We start from the raw sequence: 10,786 nt of genomic DNA, 5'->3' as shown, positions 1-10,786 counted from the left end.
AATATAATTTATCTTCAGTGGAACAAAGCAATGAATCACCAACTTGTAATTTTTTTTTTTAATATAGATCCACATATTTGCAGTTTAATGCATTCCTCATTCAATTGTGTATATACACATTTCTATTTGGTATTATTTTTCTTTCTTTTTTTTCTTTTTTTAATTAATTTTTATTGTAGTATAGTTGCTTTACAAAGTTGTGTTAATTTCTGCTGTGCAGCAAAGTGAATCATCTATACGTATACATATATCCCCTCTTTTTTAGATTTCCTTCCCATTTAGGTCACCACAGAGCATTGAGTAAAGCTCCCTGTGCTAGGCAGTACGTTCTCATTAGTTATCTATTTTATACATAGTAGTGTATATATGTCAATCCCAATCTCCCAATTCATCCCACCCCCACCCCCCAACTTTTAATTTTTAACTAAGTTGGTGATTCAAAGTCTCTGGGCCTTTCTTTTAAATTTGCAGCAAATGATCTTTGTTGCTTCATCTTTCACATTTTAAATGTTGAAACTGGTCTTTCAATTATTTGATGATTTTCACTAGAATAACTGATTTCACTTTCTAATCATTTTTAAAGATTTAGTTATTTAATCCTTATAGTTGCTCTTTTCTGGAAGATTATCAATGTCTTTTTACAAACCCTAAAAGTGAACCTTTTCTTTAAAAAGATAAATAGCAGGGAATTCCTTAGCTGTCCAGTGGTTAGGACTCCGTGCTTCCATCAAAAATAAATAAATAAATAAACAGTAAATAACAGTTGTTATTCCTTTCCTACTTTTCCTCTTCTCTCTTTTTATAAAGCACGCAGTTTTTCATCAAAACTTGTCTATTCAAACCTTTCACAGACCAGTACAAGTGAGTAAAGGAATATTTTCTCATTGGCTTACATGAGTCCCTTAGTAGGAAAAATTGAAATTGACACTTGGATGTTAGTTGTTCATAGAATTCTTTACATGCACGGATTAGGCCATGTTTTCAACTTAAAAAAAAATTCAGAAACTTCAACTATTATCTCATTTACTTATCTGAAGCAGAGTGTAAATTTTTAACTTCAATAATCATCACAGTTTTTGTCAATAATCAACATTTATTGCGTTCATGCAGTGTACATGGCACTGCTGTTTATGAGCAACCAAAAATTCTTAACCAGACTCAATGTCTCATTTGATTTAACTACAAAAATTTTAAAATTTATCATGTGTGTGAGCACTACAGTCATACAAGGCTCTTTAGAGGATAAAATATAATAAATAACACTTAGAAAGTGGATCATAAAATAGATAAAAAACATAATGAAAAGAACAGAAAATGAGCAAGGGTCATTTATCATAATAAATTAATCCCCACTAAATATCCCTAAGGTGTTTGATATTATGATAGACGCTTAAGAGAGCATACAGTCCGTGTGGTGACTGATTTCCTGCATAATTGAATAAAGAAGATTAAAAATGATGGGGCATGTAAGAGTTTTATGTCTGAAAATGTACTCTGAAATTCAATTCAACAGTATTTATTGAGAGTCTTCTGACAAGGCATGTTGCCAGGAGCTGTGCCAGAGAGATGAACAAGAATGTTCTCTACTCTTGGGGAGCTTTCTCTGGGGCTCACAGCTTGGTGAGCAGTGCTTGGACCAGGCTTCAGCCTCCATTCACCCTTAGTTGGGCATCTGTGTGCAGTGCACAACTTGCACAATTGCATGTGGCAGCCCTGTTCATAATTAAAACAAATAAGTTAAAAAGATATAATAGATTTTGTGTAAAGTCCTGAGTGTGTAGGGAAATAGATTCTGTCAGGTCATGGCATTGGAGCCTCAGATGACTGGTAAGATGTGTCACAGCGAGAAAAAGGAGCCCCTTTATCTATGATTGGCCCAGACTGGGTCACATGCCTAATGCAATGGCCAAAGCAGGAACCGAGTGCTGAGAGCCCAGTAGAGGCCCCAGGGAGAACAGATTCCTGGGAGGCAAAACCAACAGATGGCACTTTGAGGTGGAGAAGAGGGTCACAAACGTCATGGAAGATCTAAAGTGCCACACTAAGAAGTTAGGCACTTTGGGGTTATTGGTAGAGATATATAAATAAATTCTGTTCTTTAACTTTTCCTTATAAAATGTTTGATGGTAGTTTGGGAAATTCCAACATTATTAAGTCTAGAGGTAATAAGCAGAAATTTTATCTTAAAACTATTTTGTGGGGCTTCCCTGGTGGCACAGTGGTTGAGAATCCGCCTGCCAATGCAGGGGATGCGGGTCCGAGCCCTGGTCTGGGAAGATCCCACATGCCACGGAGCGGCTGGGCCCGTGAGCCACAATTACTGAGCCTGCGCGTCTGGAGCCTGTGCCCCGCAACAAGAGAGGCCGCGACAGTGAGAGGCTCGCGCACCGCGATGAAGAGTGGCCCCCGCTTGCCACAACTAGAGAAAGCCCTCGCACAGAAACGAAGACCCAACACAGCCATAAATAAAAAATAAATAAGTAAAAATTAAAAAAAAACAACAAACTATTTTGTGTATACAATCTCATTTCTTAGAAAGTAACCACAATAAACGATTTGGAGTGTAAGCTTCCAGACCTTCACAGAAAGTTGTTTAGCTATTTGTTAGTCTCTAGGGCAGTGGTCTCCAAATTTTTTTTGACCAGGTGCTTATTTAATAAAGCGCTAATATGTGTTGATATTTATTTATTATTTATTTATCTATCTATTTATATACTTACTTTCTTACTATTATTGGCTAACATCCTCAGACATAATAAACAGCTTAAGGCAAAGCTGATCACTAACGATAGTGAACGCAAATCTGTATTTCAAATACCTTTGACAGTCACACTGGTCAGACTTTTAGCTTCCTAAGATGTCTGAGGTATTGTACCAAGAAGAGGAAGAGTGTTTGCTGTGCCATGCTCTTCTTTCCTCGTGCTTTCAAGGAGCATCACATTAAAACACGGACTAGAGACAGATTGCCTGGGGTGACTTGAGGCTCTGCCATTGACTAGCAACTTATTTAAACTCTCTATGACCCAGTATTTTTTTTTTTTCAAATTTAAAATGGGAATAAAAACCGTCCCTTCCTCCCAGGGTTTTTGTGAGGGTTAAATGAATTAATAAAGCACTTAGGACAGTGCCTGGTGTGTGGTAAATGCCACGGAAGTATGTAATATCTTTGGCATTATATTCCAATGGTCGTTTTTTTGTAGGAATCTTTTGAAGCCACTTTTCTATTTTGTGAGGGCAGGTGAGTTAAAGCCACATAACGTAATGTATAAATCTACCTCACTGAACCCTCAGTGACCCCGCTCTTTGCTGTGGAAGGTCCCCTTCCACCTCCTCCAAGTGACCCGGGGACCTCCAAGTACGTGTGGAGAGGCCATCAGATGCGCACGCCAAGTGGAAGGGCGGATGTCACTCACGTATAACATGTCAGTAAATCTTAATTTTTCTTATTTTTTGGATAAAAAGTAAATAGGTAGGGATGTGTGTGTGTGTGTGTGTGTTCTAATATTTTCTTCTCACACCTCAGGGCGTTTTCTAGGGTATTCCCTGGAATGTATCCACCCACCTTGGTGGTCCCGGTGCTGGGAGCTGCGCCACCAGGAGTAGATGCACCACCTGCTGTGGAAGCAGGACCCGAGCAAGGCTGAGCCTTGGGATGGCGGGAAAGGTCAGGCAGAGCGAGGAAACCTGGAAATAGCCTAGGAGTCAGATTTGAGCTGGAGGCATAATCCTGCTCTGAAGACCCTTGCTGAGCAAGTCAGTGAGGCCACCGAGTTTCAGCCCCCATGTATTCCCGCAGCTCAGAGCCAACGGTGCACACCTAGCACCTACAGGGGCCCAGCACCGTGCTGCGAGCCTGAAGGTAAGTGGTCACTTCTGCAAGGGGTTTAGAGTCTGAGTGAGATGACCAACACCAATGTAGAATTTCAATAGGAATGAGTTATGTCTATAAATACTTGAATACACGTACAAGTTATGTATATATTGCACAGCACAAAATGCTATGACTTACAGAAGAAGAAACTACTCAGCCCCACTTGAGTCTTCAGAGGAAAGGCTTCCTGGAGGAAGGAGGTGGAGTCTGAGATAAGTATTGAAAGAACAAACTTTCCTTCATTAATGTTAAAAAACAAAAACAAACAAGAAACTTCTTTGAGCTGTTTATTAAAGATGCTATTGCTGATGACCCAGGATTTGTATAAAAGCCACTACAGACACTAGAATCTAAATTCCATGAGGATGTTTGTTCCCTGAGGATGTTTGTTTTTGTTCCCTGATGCTTGCAATAATACTGGCACATAGTGGGTTCTCATTTGTCAAATGAATTAAGGAATGATTAGAGAAACCGTGTCTGTGAAATGTTATGTAGGTGGCTTCATGCTCTCTCTTTGAATCATAGAAAGAGTACTATGGGGACCCCAGACATAAACTAGGCCAAATCCTGCAGCTGAGAAACCAAGGCCCAGAGAGGCCAAGTAATTTACTCAAGGCACTCCAGGACCACGTCTAGAACTGGAATTACAACTCTTATTTCCTAACTCCTAGCCCAGAGCTTTCTTCACGATCCGATGGCACTTTCCCCGAAGTACCAGATGACCAAAACTCCTCTTTCACTATTCATGCCGTCTCAAGAGCCAGGAAGGATTCGGATTCCAGAAGGCTGAAGGAAATGAAGACAGCTAGAGATTTTTCTCTCCAGCTGCTTTGTGTGTGCCCACCTTCCCAGGAAACCAGTGGTTTCAATGGTTGTAAGTCCTTCTTCTCTCAGGAATGAAGAAGGAGAGTAGCATTAAGTCTGTAGGTACAATTTAAATTATGTAATATAAATGCATTCTCTACCTTCATCCATTATTTCTCAAGCAAACCAACTGGGCTGAGTAGTCTGTTCCGTGTAGCCCAGTGTTCTACAGGATTATGACCTGAACATCTCAGAGTTCCTCATTGTTCTTAAGGGCACATTTGAATAGACATATTCTCATAGATATAATGTGAATATATATTCATATCTATATGAAGATATAGGAAATGAATGTGTAATTTACAATTACATTTTATATAAAATAAAATTTATATTTATAAAATCTGCCACCCTTTCTAAATAAGGACTTCCCTGAAACTTAAGTTTTTTCCCTTTTTAAACTTTACACTTAAATTTAAACTTCAGTATCTACTGCTTTGAATTTTCAGGCCTTAGTTGTTTGCAAGTTCTACCTCCTAAATATATCTCAAAACTGCCCAGTTTTCTCCATCTCCACTGCCACAAGCTATCATCTCTGTGAGGACTAGTGAAATAGCTTCTTAATTCTACTCCCTCCCTGCAATACCTTTCCTACCCAGTTGTCAGAATAATCTTTTTTAAAACGAATCATGTCACTTTTTTGCTTACAATCTTTTAATACTTCCCACAGCCCATAAGGTAAAGACCAGAGTCCTTAGTGTGGCCAACAAGCCCCTCATGATCTGGTGCCTGCCAGCTCACCAGCTTCCTCTTGGGCACTGTTTGCATTTCAGCCACATTCTTTCAGTTTCTGAGAGGAGTTATCTTTTCCCTTCCCCAGAGCCTTTGCACATGCTGTTTCAACTTCCTGGGATGCTCTCTGCTACTGCACTTTCCCCCACCCCACACACTTCTTTTGCCCAGTTATTTTCTGCTTACCCCTCAGAGTTCAGCTCAATCAGCACACCCTCAAGGAAGACTTTCTCCCCCTTTGGATGAAGTTAGGTGCTGTGTCATATTCTCTCTTAGCAATTCATTTTCTTCCTTTTCTGTATTTAACGTAACTATAATTAAATAATTATGTTATTAGTTGTTTAATATTTATCAATCCCAATAGAATATAAGTTCTGTAAGAGCTATTTTACCCATCACTGTCACCATATTGGCAGGAATAAATATCTGTTGAGTGGATAAATAAGAATAATTTTAAAAATCAAAGGTGTGTGTTACAAAAGGGAAAATTCAATCATGAAAATAAGTTCACATTTCTTAAGTGAACATAATATAGAGACTGAGAAACAGAACTAGACACTGCCCTAAATTAAAACACATGCACACAGACACATCCACTTGCACACATGTTCTGTATCTCTCACAAAAAAAAGGATGAAGGGAAAACATTTGCAGGTTCAATGAGATAAATCTTTCTAGGAAGGAAGCAGAAAATATCTTAGATCAGATGACTGAGTAGCTGAGGGCCTGGTCACCAACCAACTGAGAGAGACAACAGCCTCATACTAGCCAGGGACACTGGGGCTCCCCTCCTCTGGGGGCCCTCCATTATGCTTCTCAGGGACAAGAGGAGAGGGACTGTGAACTTGGCTGACACTGAAGGGCCAGAGAGGCAGAAAAGCCATCCTGGGACATACCAGGTTTCTGGGACCAGGGGAGCCTGAGGTTCTCTCCAGATTAAACACATAGGTGGGGAAGCTGAGACTCAACCAAAGGCCTAGGATTCTGCCCCAGAGCAGCACTGTGCTGTGGAGGAGGCGGCCAAGGGCATCAGGCAAAAGCAACATGCGGGGTCTTTGGTGGCTATCGGTGCCCAGGGGTAGTGTAAGGGGAGAGTATGAACATCCATCCTTCAGCCATCACTATATATAAGCTATCGCTAGTTATTTATTGACTGTCTATAGGATATTAGGGATTATACAGTAGAAAAGTATATAGATAATTATTTTTTTTAATAAGTTTATTTATTTTTGGCTGCGTTGGGTCTTCATTGCTGTGCGCAGGCTTTCTCTAGTTGTGGCAAGTGGGGCTACTCTTCAGTGTGGTGTGCGGGCTTCTCATTGCGGTGGCGCCTAGAGCACAGTCTCTAGGTGCGCGGGCTTCAGTATTTGTGGCATGTGCGCTCAGTAGTTGTGGCTCGTGGGCTCTAGAGCACAGGCTCAGTAGTTGCGACACACGGGCTTAGTTGCTCCGCGGCATGTGGGATCTTCCCGGACCAGGGCTCGAATCCGTGTCCCCTGCATTGGCAGGTGGATTCTTAACCACTGTGCCACCAGGGAAGCCCCTAGATAATTATTTATTAGGAATTCACATTTAAGGAAAATACCAACTGTCTATCTTTTTATGGTGCTTGAAGCTATCTCTTTAAACCTATGATAGAAGTGGGGTCATCAGGTTGGGCAGATTTGTAACTTAACTTTTGGTTAACAGTGAATGCTCATCCTGATTGTGCTAAAAGCTGAACTACTATGCAAAAGAAAAGATTGTTTATAGTGAAGATTCTTGACCAGAGATAGGTGTTCATAGTAATATGGTGTAGGGCTTGAGAACTTATTGTTTACAAGTTTATAATTAAAGGATGTACACAACTGCTGATTTACAGCAGAGTATCCCATGTTCCTCTCTATGGACCATCTTATGCATTTCTGCAAGTGGGCCATGGAGCTGGTGAGAGCTGGAGAGCCCTCTCTAGTGGCTCAATGCAGGAAGATGAAGGAGAGGAAGGAAAGAGGACTAGTTTTGGGGGAAACCACAAGATGCCCTGTGGGGGTATTGCAAAATACTTGGGAAGAATCTGGGTGGGGCTGGACTTTGGAGAGAATAGGTACAGGAAAAGGGGGAGGGTTAGATCAAGAAATATATTGCTCTGGATCATGCAGAGTTTTGTTTTATTTTTATTTTCCATTTTTTGCTTTAAACAGATGTGACCTGAAAAAGACAAGCTAGCTAAATTAATTTTCCCCAGTGAGTCTGGATAGGCACATAGGCACTCTATGCATTTTTATTGACTTGAAATTAATAGAACGGTGGAAACAGTTTCTGTCTAGAATGTTGAAGAATATATTCTAGATCGTAGTTCCTGTTAATCGAACTACATATTACCCATTATGCTACCTGCTTCACATTTAATCCTGTAACTAACCGCAGGTGAATGTTTTTGAGTTCACTGTTTTACAGGAAGGATACTGAGGTCAAGTCACTTGTCTAAGTCACATCCAGTAAGTGGCCAAGCCAAGAGTCAAACCAAGAAAAGCCTGATTCCACAGCCTACGTTCCACTTTCCCATGCTGCTCTGCCTTTCTGCATTCCTGAGTAATCAGAACCAAGATAATTTTCCCGAGTTATATTAATCAGATTTCCTGTGGAATTATTACTTATAAGTCTCTGCTAATGTGTGAACTCCCAGGGCGGAGACAGCTGTCTAATCATCTTTTTGTCCCTATTGCTTAGCACGATGACTAGTACATAATAATAATAGCATTCATGGAATATTAGGTGTTAAATGTGCTTTATGTATATTATCTTAATCCTCACAACTTTATAAGCAAGACATTGTTATTATCTTCATTTTATAGAGGAAGAAATGGAGCCACAAAGAGATGAAGTAGTTTGCCCAAGATGTCAAGAGTCTTTTAGTGCTCACTTTCCCCGGTGTCATCTTTCTAGGCATGTGGGAGGATCATTTTCCTACCCTCTTGCAGTTAGATGGCCTTGTGACTAAGAAGGGTCAATAAGCTACGAATAGAGTTGATATGCATCACTTCTGTGCTATGGGTGACTTCCCTGCTAAAGCATTTAATTGCTGGTATGAGACCCTCCGGTGCTCAAAAAGCTGAAGTGCGTACACAGCTGCAAGACCCCATAGTCCCCATCACTCTGGATCTCTGAGTGGTTACGTGAGTACAGCTCCCTCTCCCTAACAGTGGAAATGTAGTATGAGTGAGAAATAAACCCTGATGATTTAAGTTACTGAGATTTTGGTTTCGATCTGTTACCATTTGCTATAGACTGATATTGGTAGCCCCCCACCTCCCCAATTCATATATTGAAACTTAATCCCCAATGTGATGGTATTTGAAGGTAGGGCCTTTAGGAGGTGATTAGGTCATGAGGGCAAAACCCTCATGAATAGCATTAGTGCCCTTAGAAAAGAGACCCCAGTGAGCTCTCTCACCCCTTCTGCCATGTGAGGATGCTGCAAGAAGATAGCTGTCTATGAACTAGGAGGCAGGCTCTCACCTGACACTGAATCTGCCAGTGCCTTGATCTTGGACTTCCCAGCCTCCAGAGCTGTGAGAGATAAGTTTTTGTTTATAAGCCACCCAGTCTATGGTACTTTTGTTATAGCAGCCCAAACAGACTCAAACATCATAACAAACCTACCTTATCTTGACTAATACGCAGGATTAGAACTCTAGCAGGTGATGGATTGAAGATTTAAACCAGCGGTTCCCAGCCTTTTGGGCACCAGGGACCAGTTTCATGGAAGACAATTTTTCCACGGCTGGGGCTTGGGGTCTGGTTCAGGCGGTAATGTGAGCGATGGAGAGCGGCAGATGAATCTTCGCTTGCTCGTTGCTCACCTCCTGCTGTGCGGCCCGGTTCCTAACAGGCCGCGGACCAGTACTGGTCCTCGGCCTGGGGGGTTGGGGACCCCTGATTTAAACCCAGGCAGTCTGGCTCTGAAGCCCATGCCTTAAATCACTACTCTATAAGTGATTAGTACATGTTAATTGACTAAATGAATGAATAAATCATAAGAGAACTTTGTTATTCACTCATGCTTAGTGAACAGGATCCAGCTTTTGTGGGGTTTGATTGCTTTCCTATTTCTAAGAATACCGTCTCAGTTTCATCTTGAAACACTGGACAGTTTTGATATTTATAGTGACATGAATATATCTAATCACCACAACATTCATCTTGACCTTGTCTTTTGAAAGTGTTTAGCTAAATTAGAGCTTTCAGAGCTCATTAAAACCAAAACATTTGGTTGTTTCTATTTAGTCGTCCTGACTGTGTATTTAAAATAACAGTACTCCTATCAATCAAATGAAACTTTAATCACAATTGGAATCTTCAATAACTAACAAAAGTCACAGTCAATTTGGTAATAAAAGACAGTTCTCCACAGAAGATACCCTTAGGTGCTTTCAAATTATTTTTTAAATTGTAAATGATAAAAAAAGAACATCTAGCAACGTTTCAGAAAATAAAATTAGGCAAAAGTGACTCATATTTCAATTACCTATTACTATTCTCATTTTTACATTACCTTTATAGTTTTTAAAATGTCGTTGTAATCAGAGTATGTCTTATTTAAATTTTTTACTTAGTATTACATCATAAATATTTTTCAAAATTTCCTAAAACAAGAGTTCATAGTTATGTAGCCAAAGCACCATAATTTAATTCACCAGTCTCCTATTTTTGAACATCTATGTAGATTCCCTGCTTTTTTTTTGAACTTATTAAAAACAGACTGACACGAATAGACTTACCATATAGTTTGTTAAAGAAAACCTATAACTTTACTTCATGACATTGAGGAAGAGTCAAATTTATTTATTTATCAATTATTATTATTTTGCAGTTTATAGGACAGACAAAAATACCTAATTCGATCCTGCTGTCTTCTACATTGACAAGTCATGGAAGGAGATACAGAGCCAGGATCAGACCCAGTTTTCCAGACACCTGATTGCATGCTGTGTTCTCATGTCTTAAGGGTGATAGTATGGGTTATGCCAAAGTGTGTATTAGTTAGCTTGGGCTGCCATAACAAAAATACCATAGACTGGGTGGCTCAAATTACAGAAATGTATTTTTTCATAGTTCTGGAGGCTGGAAGTATGAGATCAGGGTGCCAGCATGGTCAGGTTCTGGTGAGAACTCTCTTCCTGGCGTGCAGACAGCTGCCTTCTTGCTGTGTCCTACATGGTGGAGAGAGAGAGAGGGGGAAGTCTCTCTCTTTCTTTTCTTATAAGGCCATAGTCTTTTGGGATTAGACCCCACCCTTATTACATCATTTAACCTTAACTACCTTTTCCAGACTCTACC

This window comes from Eschrichtius robustus, chromosome 11 (genome assembly GCF_028021215.1).
Source record: "Eschrichtius robustus isolate mEscRob2 chromosome 11, mEscRob2.pri, whole genome shotgun sequence".
Lineage (NCBI taxonomy): Eukaryota > Metazoa > Chordata > Mammalia > Artiodactyla > Eschrichtiidae > Eschrichtius > Eschrichtius robustus.
This window is presented reverse-complemented; position numbering follows the sequence as displayed.